Below are 15,758 nucleotides of genomic sequence, written 5' to 3'. Positions count from 1 at the left end.
GAGAATCCATCGCCATGAGAAGTCTGCACACTGCAACTGGAGTGTAGCCCTGACTCACCACAACTAGAGAAAAGCCCACACAGCCATTCTTTGTTAAAGACCCAGCACAGCCAAGAATAAATGAATAAATAAAATTATTTATTTAAAAAAGATCTTTTCTGAGGTTTTGGGTAGACATGAATTTTGGGGGTACACCATTCGACCCCCTAAAACTACCACGTGGAAAGAGCCTGCCCTTGAAGCCGAAAAGGAGGTGGGAGTGTGCCCTGCCATGGCCATATCAGACTGCCCTGGACTCATCAGTAATCTGAACTGGCAAATCCCCCCTCCCTTTTCCCCCTTAGATCTGTTTGAAGTAACAGAAACCGACCACCACCCATCCTTTTTCAAAAGTGGAAAATCATTTGCACATGACCAGTGTTCCAGACTTCTTCATATTGCACTCGTCCTCCAAAAACCCCTGACAGGGATTGCGCAATCTCACTTGGAAGTTTTCTCAGTGTCTTGGATTGACTTCATTTGGGCAGGAAACAAATTTATTTTGAGCAGCTGGATGAACTCTTGCAATGTCTTCTATTTTACAGACCACAAAGAGAAGTGGGACCAGAAGTGAAGAGCGAGCACTGCCTACATTCCTGAGGCTTCTTGCCCTGTTCTTGTCCCTCTGGAGACCCAATAGCATTTCTACCCGTGGATTCTGTGCCATTCTCCTCTTGGAATCTTCCAGGTATTGCATGAGTGAAGTTCAGACTTTACAATCAAAGAGACTGACAAATAGGTCATGTACCAAGCAGGGACAAAATTAGAGAGGGAGAAGGGTAAGGGATGCTTAGCCTAGGCACACAGGTCAATGTGGGTCACTGGGTAGGTGGGTAGAGGAGAGGCCATTCCTGGCAGGAATGAAGTTTCAGGAATAGAAACTTGCTCCTGGCAGGCCGGGTGGGCAGGGGCTTCCCCCGGCTTCCTTGGGAGGCACCTGGGCTGCCTGTCAGTCCTCCCCTGGTAATTTCCCAGTCTTCCTAATTGTGTAAGACTGGCCTTGCCAGAAGACACCTGTGCCCACTAAGCTTTGAGGGCTGAGGTGTCCCTGCTTTTTTGCTGCCTGTCATTACAGTCCAAAATTCCTAAGTTTGGGCTTACCTGGTGGCTCAGGTGGTAAAGAAGCTGCCTGCAATTCAAGAGACCTAGGTTTGATCCCTGGGTTGGGAAGATCCCCTGGAAGAGGGCATCGCAACCCACTCCAGAATTCTTGCTTGGAGAATCCACATGGACAGAGGAGCCTGGTGGGTTATAGTCTGTGGGGTCTCAAAGAGTCGGACACTACTGAGCAACTAAGCACAGCACAGCACCTCCTAAGTGTCTGGGAAGAGCTGCTGCCAGCTGGTTGTTATTCTGCCCCTCTTCCCAGTCAGCACACCACTCTGTTATTCCCTAGTCTGGGAATGTGAGGGGGAAGGTGGCCTGCAGGTTGGACCTGAAGTTGCACAGCAATCCAAGACCAGCCCTGATGTTACAGGCAGGATGGTCAACTTAACCCTACTTGCCCATGAACATGAAAGTCTGTTGCTAAGTCATTTCTGACTCTTTGTGACCCCATGGATTATAGCCTGCCAGGCTCCTCTGTCTATGGAATTCTCCCGGCAAGAATACTGGAGTGGGTTGCCATTTTCTCCTCCAGGGGATCTTCCTAACCCAGGGATTGAACCCAGGTCTCCTGCTTTGGCGGGTGGATTCTTCAGCACTGAACCACCATTCCAGTTTTAAAAGTGAAAATCAGTATCCCAAGACCTCTCTCAGTTCTTGGAAAACTACGAGGGTTAATCAGCCTAATTATAGACCCCCCCAGGTTCTCAGTGGAAACCTGCATTAACATTGGGCCTCAGAGGCACCATCCCAGGTCTAGGGACTCCAGCCTCCAAACCCTACTCTCTTAAGTACTTCCATACAACTGGCATTTCTGAAGCTGATTTCTGAAAATCACTGTAGGCAGTATGGCAAGTTAAGAGCACAGATGCTAAAGCCTCTCATTCAGGAAGTGGGTGAGCTTAGACAAGCTAGCTAACCTCTCAGTGCCTCACCAGAAAAATGGCATCAATAATAGTACATCTACTGTGCCATGGTGTTGTGAGAAAAGTAAGAACAGTGCCCGACTATATAAATGCTGGCAATTATTTCTGTGCCCTCACTCTGATCTAGTTAATGCCTCCTCCCTCCAATGGGCACATGCCCACCTCTCCCTGGGCACACACCAGAGTCCCAGTGGCATGGCATAGACTGTGGGAGGATCCAGGCTATCTCTAGAGACTTCACCTGGGCCTCCTCTCCCTGATTTCCAAGATGGGGTGTCAGAGGAGGGCCTGCTTTCTTTCATTTCTGGGCAGAATCCCTAAAGAGGAACACTCAAGGCGCCCTTTGGAAGGCACGGCAGAAAGGGATGAGCAAAGGACCTCAGAGGCTTGGCCAGCCCTCTGGTACTGATGGAGGTCCCCTGTGTCTCCAGTCCACTGCCATCGTGGTTGGCCGACTACATCAACCTGTTTCTCAGCAGCTGTGGTCTCACACCTGTCAGCCAGAAATAAGAAATTCCAGTCCAGGAGTGTTGTCTCCTGACAGCTTTGCCAGCAATCACAGCACACCTTGAGAGCTTACTGTGTGTGCATGGTTGAGAAGTGACAGAGTCCCTGCAGACGGCTAATCCCCACGACCACTGACAACTAGAGGTGGGGGCGACTGCCCAGAGAGTCATCCTGGCCTGCGTTCATTTCCTCCACTCTGTTCTGGGACATGTACACACCAGCCCTGGCTTTGTGTGTCACAGCGAAAGCAAACCCCAATGCCCTGGCGCTGGATTTCGGGTCCTCTAAGGAGAAAAGCCTGGGAGTGCCTGCAGGTCTCCCCACCTCCCCTCAGGCCAGCCACACCAGGCCAGCTCTCAAAGGCCTCTTGTGTGTCTCCCTTTTCTCTCATCTTTCTCCACTCTGATAAATGTCTTGGGATTAGCCCTTCTGTGTTTATTGGATGAGCAATTTGTGTCTGTCTGAAAAGCTGCGTCTGAATAATATTTGGCACGAGCTGAAGAAATGTGATCTGCCACGTTCCCCTCCAGGCAGCTCTCAAGCCAGCACATCTCCTGCCAACAGGGCTGCACGGCTCTGCAGCTGGGTCTCCAGCCGAAACGTGTGTGGAGTGGGAAGCAGGGAGGGGAGTGGGTAAAAGGGTGAGGGAGGTGCCAGGGGTGGCACCAGAGTCCCCGAGCAACAGAGGGATAGGGCAGCCTGAGTGAATCTGCTAGTCATCCTGGAGCCCCGAGAATAATTTAGGGACAGGCAGATGGTTACCTGGGCCCAGAATCCCAGGTGTGAACAGCAGCTAAGGAGATTCAAGAGAGTCCAGGAGTGGCTGGAAGCTCTCAGGCCTGGAGTGGTCATTAGGGCTGGGCTGCTGAGGTCTGAGTGTTTGTGTGGGACAGGGAGAGGTGGGAGGCTCTGAGGCTGTTTAAATGTTTCCTCACTCCATCTTTACAGGCCCCCTGGGAACTGGGGGACACAGAGCTTGCAGTGACAATCAGGCAACCCAGCCATGACGTGCTGCAGAACGTGGAGGAAGAGGAAATTTGATGGGTATGGGTGTGTCAAGAACTTCCACCCTCACTCCACCCCACCCCAGAAGCCACTATTATCCCTCCTCAGCACCCTCTCTGCTCCTATCTTAGGACCCACATCACTTCTTGAATCCTGTGACTTGGGCTCCATCCTTCCACCACCTCTGCCCCACTCTCTCCCAGCCTGTGATCAGATTGAAGGCAGGACATCGTCCCTGGGCCCCTAACAGCAAGCACAGGAAGAGAAGGATGCTGAGGAAGCATCAACCCTGGTTTACTGAGTCAAGGGATGAATTAGAGAAGCTGGGAGCTCAGACCTCAGTGGTCACAGGTGCCCGGGAAGATAGCAGGTGACAGGTCAGGCAGAAGCAGCAGGGTGGGACATTGGTTCAGGAGTCAGAACGGAGCTGTAACAGTCCCCAGGTCTGCCCAAGGCTATGGGGAAGGCCGACCGCATGGTGCAGGCCCTTTGCGGCTCTTTGTATATCTATCTTAGTGTTCCACACAGTTCCATCATGTGGAACCAACCAGGTTTCCATCTGTTTGGTTAATGTGTTTTGAATCTCTCCCTTGTACCATACTCTATAGGGTACCATCTGTCTCCTCAAAAAAAAAAAACAACGCAGAGGTACCATAAAAAGATAGCAGCAATCTGTGCTGTCACTGAGGCACAGAGAGAAGGCTATAAAAATTCAGAAGAGAAAGAGGTTAATTTCACTTGAAGGAGCAAGGAAGTCTTCATGGGGGTGGGGCAATCCATAAGACCTCAACCTAGACCAAAATGCTCTTGCAGCCCAAGAGTGCTGTTCATCACCACCCACTCCCTCCAACCCTCCACCTCTCCCCGATCACCAGCCACAGCACACACCCAATTTGGTGCCAATGGCTGATTTTGCTGACTGATCCCTTACTCTTTCTTAAAAAAAAAAATTGCTTATTTGACTGTGCCAGGTCTTAGTTGTGGCATGTGGAATATAGTTCCCTGACCAGGAATCAAACCCAGACCCCCTGCATTGGGAGTTTGGAGTCTTAGCCACTGGACCACCAGGGAAGTCCCTGATCCCTTACTCTTTCACTGAAAACAGATATGTCCACAGAATCCTTCTCAACACGGCAACACAGCCAGATGATCAGAGCAGGCACATGGCACACATTTGCCATCCCTCACCTTGGAAGGTATGTATACCTGGGACTTGCAGGGATGGGGGACAGAGGGAGCAGGGTGAGCAGAGACACCAAGGTGGGGAAACACAGACATATGTGATGAAGGTGAGTGACCGGGCATGGGTAAGTTTCCTGAGGACCAGGGGACAACATGGCTGAGAAAATAGGTTGAGGTAATATCCGGATTAGGGTCTTGCCAGGCTAAGGCTTGTGGGCTTAAGCCTGGGAAGGGGGCAGAGGCAGTCTGAACTGAGCTGTTGGGGGAGACATTTTGGTGGCAGTAGGCAGGGTGGGCTGGGGTGGGCAGAAGCTGGAGGCAGATAGACAGAGTCTCAGTAGACAATCCTCGGCAGCCAGTGACAGAGCCCCCTCTGAGCTCCTGCAGCACTTGGCAGAAACATCTGCTCCACACTCACCCCGCCGTCTCTCTTGGAGCTGTCTTCTGACAGCCTGATGGCCCCCATGGCCTGCAGCTCCTTGACAGCAGGAACTGTCTGCTGCCTCTCTGGGGCCCCAGGCCTGACATGGTTCTTGGCAGGTGCTCATTAGATATTTGCGAAGTTACTGAATAGGGCAGTGAAAAAAAAGAACAAGGGGCCTACAGAGAAGGGCACAGATTTCCGGGATAACATCCTGTTTAGCAAGTGCAGTTCCTTAGGCCAGGCATGAGCACAGCGGTCTCTGGTGTGTATAGAGAAGCTAAGGTCTGTGTGGGCAGCACAGGCGAAGAAAGACTACCAGTTCATATCTAGAATTGCCATGAGTGTGTGTGCACGAATATGTGTGTGTGTGTATGTGTGTGTATGTCTTAGGGAGGGCTTCTCAGAGAGGTGGACAGACAGGAGACTTCATGATCTATACTGTCCTAAGGTGCCTTAAGAAATAGACTCTTTTGATTCCAAGTGACAAACTCAATGAGGGCAATCTTAGAGAAAATGGGTATTTATTGGCTCATAAGGTGCCTTTGAAGACAGCCAAAAGTAAAGGTTCCAATAATGTCCATCTCTTTTCATTTCTAATGTCAACTTTTCTCCACTGGTCAGTTAGCCTCACTCTCAAAGCCAAGCTCCCCTCACAGGCTGGAAACATGGCTGCCAGGAACCTGGGTCTCACACTGTGGGAGTTTCCCTATCAGAAAGGCACCAAAGGCTTCTTTTCTCATGTCCCAGTTTTAGTTCCCAGGAAAAGACTGTGATTGGCTCTGTTCTTGTGAGGAGCCTGCCCCTGGCCTAAGACTGAATGCAATGGCTAAGAGAACAGGGTCTTGGAAGAAGGAAATGCTTCCACCAAAACCACCGTAGTTGAAGTGTAAGCCGTGTGTTTTCCAGAGGAAGAGCCAACAGCAATCCTGTCTGGGTGTTTTGCATAAATTAACTATTCTGCACAACAACCCCAACAGGTGTTACTGTATTTACTGTTATAGTCATTGTTACCCCTAAGAATTATTACCTCAGGAAACCAAGTTACAGAGAGGTTGAGGAACTGCCATAGAACACGCAGCTAGTAAACAGCAGAGATGGAGCTGAGATTTATTCAATCTAGCTTCAATCTAGCTATTGCAATCTGGCAATATGGCAGATAGCAATGAAGCTATTCAATTTAGCTTCAGACCCAGTATCTTCCTATTCTGTTATTTTGCCTGTTCACTTCAGAGGGAAGAAAGCATGGTGTAGGGCTATGAGAAAGAAACCTGGACAGTTTTCTCCTGCAAAGATCCAAGGCCTGAGCTGAGGAGCCCGTGGAAGATTGGTCCAATGTCATGGAAATCTGGAATAAGAAATACCACCACTCATTTTAATCTCACTGAAGATATCTGAAAAGGAATGTTTCATTTTAACTTCTTTTTTTCTTCCATCTTTATTTACTTAAAGTAGAATTAGATGAAGCCAAGAAAAGCATGAAAGAACAATGAGGTCCCATTTTCACCTATTAAATATTTAAGCAGCAGTGTAATAGTCATGCTGATAATTGTGGGGAGATGGCTTGCTTCTAAATGCTGGTAACAGGACAAAGCAGTCCAACCAGTGAAAAAATTATTTGGCCATGAGGATGAAGAGCTTTAAAAGCTTTCTTTAACTTTGACCTGATCACCCCACTCTTTAGAAGCAGCTCATGAAATCATAAAATAAAACCTAGCTAGTGCCATGTGTAAGAGACATATCTAAAATAGTGCTCCTCAGACAGACTGAAAGTAGAAGAGAAGGAAAAAATAGAAAACAGAATAAACATCACACATGCAAATACAAGTAACAACAACAACAAAAAAGAGTTATGATTTTAATATCAGACACAGCTGAACTCACAGAAAATCAGAAAACAAGCCGCAGGAGAAAATGTTGTAATGATAAAGGCTGACAGTCACAGTGAAGATCTGTCATAAATATTTATGCACCAAAAATAAAGTATCAGAATTTATAATGCAAAAAAAGAGGAAGTACCTGGAGACATGGACAGAAATATAGTAATAGTAGAAAATTCTCACTTACCTCTCTTAGTCTATGATCAATAAATCACACAATCAGGAAGGATATGAGGACTTGATTTGTTGACTTAGTAAGATAGATCAAATTAAAAGACATCAAGCTTCATACCTTGAAAACCTAGAATATACTCTTGTTAGTGCCTGTTGATCATTAACAAATGACCACATGACAGGCTGATAAAAACAAATGAACAAAATCTCAGTACATTTCAAAGTAGGATGAATATAGATAACATTCTCTAATCACAATGCAGTGAGACGAGAAAGTAATAGCAAAATCTGAGACTGAAAAGCAATAGAAAAGTTGAAAATTAAATAAAAAGAAACAAACTAAAAGCTACCTCTGAACGGAATATTCTTCAGTCTTTAAAATGAAGGAAACTCTGACATATGCTATGATATGACATGAATGAACCTCGAAGATACTATGCTAAGTGAAATAAGCCAGTCACAAATCCGGAATGACTTCACTTACATGAGGTACCCAGAGTAGTCAGATTAATAGAGACATGTGTAATGGTTGTTTCCAGGGGCTGAGAGGAGTAGGGAATGAGGAGTTGTTTAATGGGTATAGTTTCAATTTTGCAAAATGCAAAAGTTCATCTGATATATTGCACAACATTGTGAACATACTAAACACTACTGAACTGTGCATTTGAAAAGGGGTGCGATGATAAATTTTGTAATACATGTATATTTTAAGAAATTTTCTCTTTGTTAAGTCTCAAAGTGTAAAATATCTTTTAGGGGCGGGGCAGGGGAAGGATAATTCCCAAGGAAATAGCGCAAAAGACAATTCAAAGGAATGAGCATTTTTGTGGTTCTCAGCTAAGTTTCACATAATCTTCAGGGGAGGATTTAGAGGGATAAAAAGGAACAAGCTCTGAAACTGATGCATTGACATGGCTCAAAAAAGTGTTGGTTTTCTGCCTGCACTTATTCAACAAGCATACATGCCAGGCCCTATATTAGACCCTGGAAAGACCAAAAAGAGTTAGTCTGTCCTCAGTGAGGGCAGCCTGCAGGGAGGCAGGCCTAGGGGAGACATGTACTTCATGAACTACAATCAGGCTGGACCGTGCCTGAAGGGCTCCAGGAAGGGGCTCCAGGAAGGGGCGGAGGAGGAGCAGGAGGCCCTACGGGGGCCAGGACATGGGAGGCTGGCCTCTCAAAGAAGGCTGAAATTTCACCAGAGGAAAAGTGCTGTGAAGGGCAATGTAGGCGGAGGAAACTGCAGTTCAAAGGCCCAGAGAACAAGACTGAAAATTCTGTTCAGCCCCACCAGGTACTTCCAAGCAGAAGGAGAAGGAGAAGAAGTACAAACAGCCAAGGGTGGGTCCTTCTCCTCTCTGAAGTTAACCCCCTCCTCACCTGGATTTCTGGTTGTGGCCCCCTTGTGGTGATCATAGTTAAGTCATCTCACCTCCCATCAACAAAATGCCACCTGGGTTCACGGGGATCAAATGAGACATAGTGTGTTAAGAGTTTGGAGCCTCACACACAGTCAGCACACAAGAACCACTGGTGCACATTTTTTATAGATGAAGGAGCATTCTCCAACTCACCTTTATCCCTTATTCTCTTAGGAGGCTTTGTTGGGCTTGATTCTTTCTTTCCTGAAGTTTCTTCCAAGATTCCCTCTACACACTTACACATAAGTTATCAGCTCCCCGAGGAAAGAGAGAAAGTTGACTCTTCCTGCTCTCTCCAGGATCTGACACTCGTCAAATAGAATGGCCTCCTTAGCTTCTGGCGGCCTGATCAGAGTCACAGCCATTCCACAGTACCAACCACGGTACCACGAACGGTTGGAGCCCCAGCAAACATTACAGAGGTGGCCACATCTATCTTCTGGTGTTTGGGGTTTTGTCTCCTGTACATGGCAGGCAGCATCCTTTGAACCTGGGAACTTAGTTTATTTGTTAACTCATTGACGTGTCAATAAACAATGGCAAAGGTTTCATTAGTGCCAAATGCAGTGAGGTCCAGGACAAGGAGCACCTAAGCTTCATAGAGGAGCAGCATGAACTGGGCTTGGAGTCAAGAAAGGACAAAGGGTTTAAAGAAAGAGAATACAGTTAAGGAGGAGAGCTTGGGGCCACTTGCAACAGTTTCAAGGTTGACCAACTGTTTTTCATAAGGCCATGCCTGGTGGCAGGGACATAGCCTCTGTTAACCTCCTCCAGAGGGTTCTTTGCAAATCCTCCTCTCACTGCCTCAGCCCTCTTGGCCTTACATCATTGGCCAGAGCTTTTTCCCTAAGGAGAACAGAGTGCTGCCAGAGTCCCAGAGTGAGTGGTGATGCAGCAGAGATTAGGATCTGACTGAGTTACAGTCCTAGCTTTTCTATTCTTAACTCTTAGGCTTTTATGGAGCTCTGGGAGTTGAGCTGCCTTTTAAAAGGCCAAACGCATGGTGGGTACAACTTGCTCACCATTAGGGAAAAAAATTAAGTTAGAGCTCCGAGTCATGGCTGACATTAGAATAAATTCCAGATGGCTGAAACCTTTGAATGTAAAATATAAAATCATCAAAATAGTAAAAGAAGAAGATAGATGAATATTTATTAATATCATTTTGAAGTGGAAGGGAGTAGAGAAGACCATTCTAAGTTCAATACTAAAGGCAGAGAATAAAGAACAAATTGACACTGGTTTTAAAAAAAATCATGCAGAGAAGTCTGGCACAAAAGGAGAAATGTTAAGAAAGAACTTGAATTTCAAAATTTCTGTGTTACTGGAACCTGGGCCATTCCTTGGGATTGTTAATTTGGAAACTGCATTTGAAGTATCTAATGAAATTTCCCCCTTCCTTATCCTCACACCTATACTGATCACCAAGCTATGGGGGAGATTCACCTCAAACCAGGTTCTTTGGCCCGAGGTAAGGTCTTGTTCCAAATAGCTAAAGTCCAGAAAGGGTAGAGGATTGTCATACCCAAAAGACAAGATAGGTCCTCTTCTTTCTTACCTACACCCACCTCATCTATTTCCAACCAACACACTCCACTCCTCCCACAAAGTTACTACATGGGGGCTCAGTAAACAAAACAGACAAAAATAAGAATGCACAATAAAGACATGGACAAATATCTAGAAAACTACACATTTGAATAAAGTCAGGATAATGAAATAGGACCATCACAATCCACTATCAGAAAAACTAACATCAAGAAACAGAATTAGGGACTTCCCTGCTGGTCCAATGACTGAGATTCTGAGCTCCCAATGCAAGGGGTCCAGGTTTGATCCCTGGCTAGAGAATTAGATCCTTCATTCGGGAACTAGGAGTTTGCATGCCACAACTAAAGATCCTGCATGCTGCAACAAAGATCAATGATCCTGAGTGATGGAACTAGGACCTGAAGCAGCCAAACAAATACTAAATAAGCAGAATTAACAAATACTAAAGAACAGGACTTCAGATTCAGTGCAATTAATAGGTTCACAAGAAATGTGAAAGGATATTTCATATATTAAAAAAAATCAACTGGAGATTTTGGAAATCTAAGAACTCAGTTTTCCAAATAAAAATTCAATGGACTAATCACAAAATAGATATTGCTAAAGGGTGAATAACAAAGTTGAAAGATCAAATGAAGAAATTCTCCCAAAATGCAGTTCAAAAGAACAGAGATGGTCAGTATAAAAGAAAAGTTAGATAGAAATTCCCTGGCAGTCCAGTGGTTAGGACTTGGCGCTTTCAATGCCAGGGCCTGGTTTCGATCACTGGTCAGGGAACTAAGATCCCACAAGCCCCATGGTGCAGCTAATAATAATAAAAGTTAGAAGACAGAGGTCAGTTTGTTTCACTGCCAGTAGTTTGCCAACCTCTCTGCTTAATGGCTTTCAGTGTTCTCATTTGTAAGATGGAAACAATAATTATACCTACTTCATAGGTTTCTGGGAATTAAATAAGGTTCTGTGTCAAGTACTTTGCTCACTGCCTTCACACAATAAGGAGCCAATAAATGTTACTGTTGATAATAATGTGGTTGTTGATATAGGTGCTGAGAATGAAGGAGGTCATGTTTATTCAGCACCTACTGTGCACACAGCAAGGCTGAGTCTTAAAGGGACTTAGAGGATTTCATTTAGTTATTTTTATTACTTAATAAAAAACACCTCATGTTGGCATAGAAAAAAGTGGGGAATCCATGGAGGATGGATCCAGAGATTCTACCATCCTATTTTATAGGGATTTCAGAAAGGGAGAACAGAGGGAATGGAAGGGGAAAAATTAAAAAAGAAAGCAATGACATATTGTTTCCTAGAAGTGAAGAAAGGAATAAGCTTTCACAGTGAAATGGCCCACTGAGCACCAAGAATAACTTTTTTTAAAAAAGACCTACACTTGGATTCTGTCAACTCAATATTCAGGAAACTAAGATCATGATATTTGGTCCCATCACTTTATGGCAAATAGATGGGGGAAAAGTCGAAACAGTGACAGATTTTATTTTCTTGGACTCCAAAGTCACTGTGGACGATGACTACAGCCATGAAATTAAAAGAGGCTTACTCCTTGGAAGGAAAGCTATGACAAACCTAAATGATGTATTAAAAAGCAGAGACATCACTTTACAAACAAAGTTTCATATAGTCAAAGCTATGGTTTTCCAGTAGTCATGTATGGATGTTAGAGTTGGACCGTAAGGAAGGCTGAACGCTGAAAGATTGATGCTTTCGAACTTCTGTGGTGCTGGAGAAGACTCTTAAGAGTCCCTTGGACAGCAAAGAGATCAAACCAATCAATCCTAAAGGAAATCAACCCTGAATATTCACTGGAAAGACTGATGATGCTGAAGCTGAAGCTCCAATACTTTGACCAACTGTTGCAAAGAGCCTACTCATTGGAAAAGACCCTGATGCTGGGAAAGATTAAGGGCAGGAGGAGAAGGGGGCGACAGAGAATGAGATGGCTGGATGGCATCACTGACTCAATGGATGTGAGTTTGAGCAAGCTCCAGGAGATAGTGAAGGACAGGGAAGCCTGGAGTGCTGCAGTCCACTGGGTTGCAAAAAGTCAGACATGACTTAGTGACCGAACAACAGCAGCAACACCTGGATTAATTATGATGAAATTTCAAAATACCAAGCAAAAGGAAATGCCAAGCAATTTCATTCCATTTCCTTACATCTGTAAGTGCATATTTCTAGGAGGACCCAGAACAAATATCCAGTTCTCAAAAGAGCAACCAAAAAGCAAGTTGAAGAACACTCCCTCCAAGAAGCCAATGCCTTCAAAGGGGTGGGGGGGGGGGCTGGTTGGAGGGGCTTGACCCCTAAGTAAGACCTTCCCTCAAAGGTTGTTCCTCATCTGGATCTTTAATTTTAAAATACCATGTTGGCGTATGGGGGAAAAAAGGAAAAGAAAGGTTAGGAAGCCTGGAGGGTGGGTCCAAAATGTTTGCCATCCTATTTAATAGGAATTCCAGAATAAGAGAAAAGAAGGAGTAGTCCCTTTCACTCCTTTTTCTTGCATATTTGGAGAAGGAAAATTTTAACCAAGCTCAAAACAAGCCTGCCCTTAACTCAGACAGCATATTATTATACTTTCTTCTCTCTCAGAGGAACATCTGCAAAGGTTTTCCTCCAGGAATGTGCCTGCTATTTAAAAAGTCTCTGTGACTCAAAATGCTAGTGGCATTTGCTACTCTGAAAATCTAGCTGAAGAAATGGGGCAGAGGGCAGGTCTTGAGAGCCCACTGCAGCCTTAGAGCTTTGGAAACGTGGAGATGTCCTGATCAGGTACAAGCCCCATCAGGGTGGCTGGAGACTTGGGTGGGAGACTCAGCTCCACTACTTCCAACTGCGTGATCGAGGCAGATCCCCTTTGCTTTCTGAGCCTCTGTGTCCTGGTCATCGAAATGGGAACACATTTGTTCTGTTTCCCAGGGTAATTCTGATGCTAAGATGGTAAATCATGAAGGCACACTGAGACAGCAAGCTCTAATCCAAGGGTCACATATGCAGATGCCTTCAAGGACCACTCAGGTAAGCAAATTTGTGAAGTGGCCAGCTTAACATACTAGGGAATGGTGGAGACACTGACCCACTCCTGGAAGCCAAATTTGGCCCTGAATCACCAGGTTGTGATCCTTGCTCCAAACAGAAATAAGGATACTTAGAACGAAGCAGCTCTCAAAACTGATGTAAAATAAAATTCTTTTTTTTTTTTTTTTTTGCCCTATTATGGGTTCATTTGTGTCATCTTGTCTCAATAAATAAATTAGTTAATAGCAAGTGGAAGTTCCGGGACTTTCCTGGTGGTCCAGTAGTTAAGAATCTGCCTTGCAGTGTAAAGGACGCAAGTTTGATCCCTGGTCAGGGAACTAAGATCCCACATGCCTCAGAGCAATTAAGCCCACGCACCACAACTAGAGAGTCTGTGTACCACAGTGAAAAAGCCCATATGCTGCAACTAAGACCTGATGCAGAAAAATAAAGTAAATAATTTTTTTTTTTGTAAGTGGAATTCCTAACCCCAAGAATGTGACCGTATTTGGAAATAGGGTCATTGCAGATGTAATTAGTTAAGATGAGTTCATACTGGAGTAAGATTGGCCACTAATCTGACTGGTGTCCTTAGAAGGAGGCAGTCACGTGAAGACAGAAAGACACAGGGAGAAGCCACTTTAAGACAGAGGCAGAGAGGGTAGCAATCACCCACCTACGAGCCAAGGAGTGCCAGGATTGCAGGCCACCAGGGGAAACAAGGGAATGAATTCTCCCTCAGAACCTCAAAGGGAGCTAATCTCACCCTCACCTTGATTCCACACTTCTAGCCTCCAGAACTGTGAGAAAATAGATTTCTTCTGTTCTAAGTCGCCTGGTTTGTGAGACTTTGTTATGGCAACCTGGAGAAACGAATACACTCCCCTAGACGGAACTTTGTTTTACAAGAGGCCTAAATGTCTGATTTTCATCATGAGTCAGTGACTCTCCCAGCTTAAGTGCTCGCAGGGTCAAGGGCTAGGGTGAGGTGTGTCAGGTGGCAGGGCCCCCCCCCCCCCGCTTCCAGGTGCAATCAGTCTCCAGTTCCTGCAAGGGCTGATCCTGACAGCAGGTGCCTGCCTAAGAAGTGGGCACCTCTGGCCATGCCAGGCTGTGTGACAGTAGTCCTGCTGGAATGCTTGATCTAAAATCTTTGAATGGTGCTGTGAAGCTGGCTTCCCAGGTGGCCTTAGTAGTAAAGCACCCACCTGACAATACAGAAAATGTAAGAGACTCCGGTTTGATCCCCAGGTCACAGGTTAGATCCTTGGGTTGGGAAGATCTTCTGGAGGAGGGCATGGCAGCCCACTCCAGTATTCTTGCCTGGAGAATCCCATGGACAGAGGCGCCTATCGGGCTATAGTCCCTGGGGTCACAAAGAGTCAGACATGAATGAAGTGACTTAGCACACTTTCACTCCTCTAAGGCCTACATCCCCTGCCCTCCAACCCTTCACCTTTCCCTATTAAGATGGCATTTAATCCTGAATTCCTAAGCCACCTTAGGAAATTTTATTTATTTTTACCTTGGGTATCTCCCATGTATGTATGAGAGAGACAGATTAACAAACTTCTGTCTGCTTTGCTCTTGTTAATCTGTGTTCTATTACGAGTCTCAGACAGGAATTCAGAAGGGTACAGAGAAAATTATTTTCCCTCTTCTACAGTTTCTGGGGATGAGAAGGGACCACTGAGCCACCCTCCTCAGATGGAATCCTAGGAACATTGGCAGATGGGTAAGACTTCATCCCAAAGTCAGTGTTCCTGGAACTCTCTGTATGGCTCAATCAAGAGAGAAAGGCAAAGTTTTATGTAGGCCCTTCCTTTCCAATTTCAAATTAGCAGGAGAAAAACACTACTGAGTTCTTTGGGACTTCCCTGGTTGCCCAGTGGTTAAGACTCCTCTTTGCAACACAGGGAACTCAGGTTTGATCCCTAGAAAGGGAACTAGAGCTCGCATGCCACAACTAAAGATCCTATATTCCTCAACTAAGATCCAGCCTAGCCCCACCCCACAAAAGAATTAGTTCTCTGAATTGTGACTCTTATGAATTTTGTTTTTGGGGTACACTTTGATCAGAAAGATCCCCTGAAGGAGGGCATGGCACCCCATTCCAGTATTTTCTTGCCAGGAGAATTCCATGACAGAGGAGCCTGGCAGGCTGGCTACAGTCCATGGGGGTGCAAAGAGTCGGACATAACTGAACAACTAACACAACACTTTGGTTATCTATCCTTTCCCTCCTGGAAACAGCTATTACTTTTTTATTTGTCTCATGTTGTGTCCTGAGACCTCAGCTTGAAAGCAGGCTGTTGGTTCTTGTGTGTACAGGTGGCTCAATCAGGTTGGGGGGCGCCAAGAATGTAGCCAAACAGGAATGTGGGCCACACCCCATTTGCAGCTCTCCTCCTACTGACTATTGCCAGCTTGCAGGGGAGGTAAGCCTTTTTTTCTTTCAGCGATCTTTGTATTTCTGGGTCTTAGGAGAGCTGCACATTTTGCACCCTTTTTCGGG

General features: G+C 45.6%; 1 long non-coding RNA gene across 5 annotated transcripts in view; it reads left to right on the top strand.

The window, feature by feature from the left end:
- Window positions 1–15,758, top strand: part of LOC105607270 (uncharacterized) — a 36,442-nt gene that overhangs the window by 12,587 nt on the left and 8,097 nt on the right. For 3 of the 5 annotated variants that reach the window (XR_003588075.3, XR_003588074.3, XR_009599534.1), the window contains 4 exons: window positions 585–727; window positions 3,525–3,620; window positions 4,687–4,777; window positions 13,145–13,243. This is a non-coding gene — a long non-coding RNA (uncharacterized LOC105607270). Of the gene's footprint in view, window positions 1–584; window positions 728–3,524; window positions 3,621–4,686; window positions 4,778–6,417; window positions 15,682–15,758 lie in introns of all 5 variants that reach the window. The other 2 variants (XR_009599533.1, XR_009599535.1) reach the window with 2 other exon arrangements.

The sequence above is a fragment of the Ovis aries genome, chromosome 2 (assembly GCF_016772045.2).
Source record: "Ovis aries strain OAR_USU_Benz2616 breed Rambouillet chromosome 2, ARS-UI_Ramb_v3.0, whole genome shotgun sequence".
Classification (NCBI taxonomy): Eukaryota; Metazoa; Chordata; class Mammalia; order Artiodactyla; family Bovidae; genus Ovis; species Ovis aries.
The sequence above is the reverse complement of the archived record's forward strand: the minus strand, read 5'-3'. Positions and strand labels throughout refer to the sequence as shown.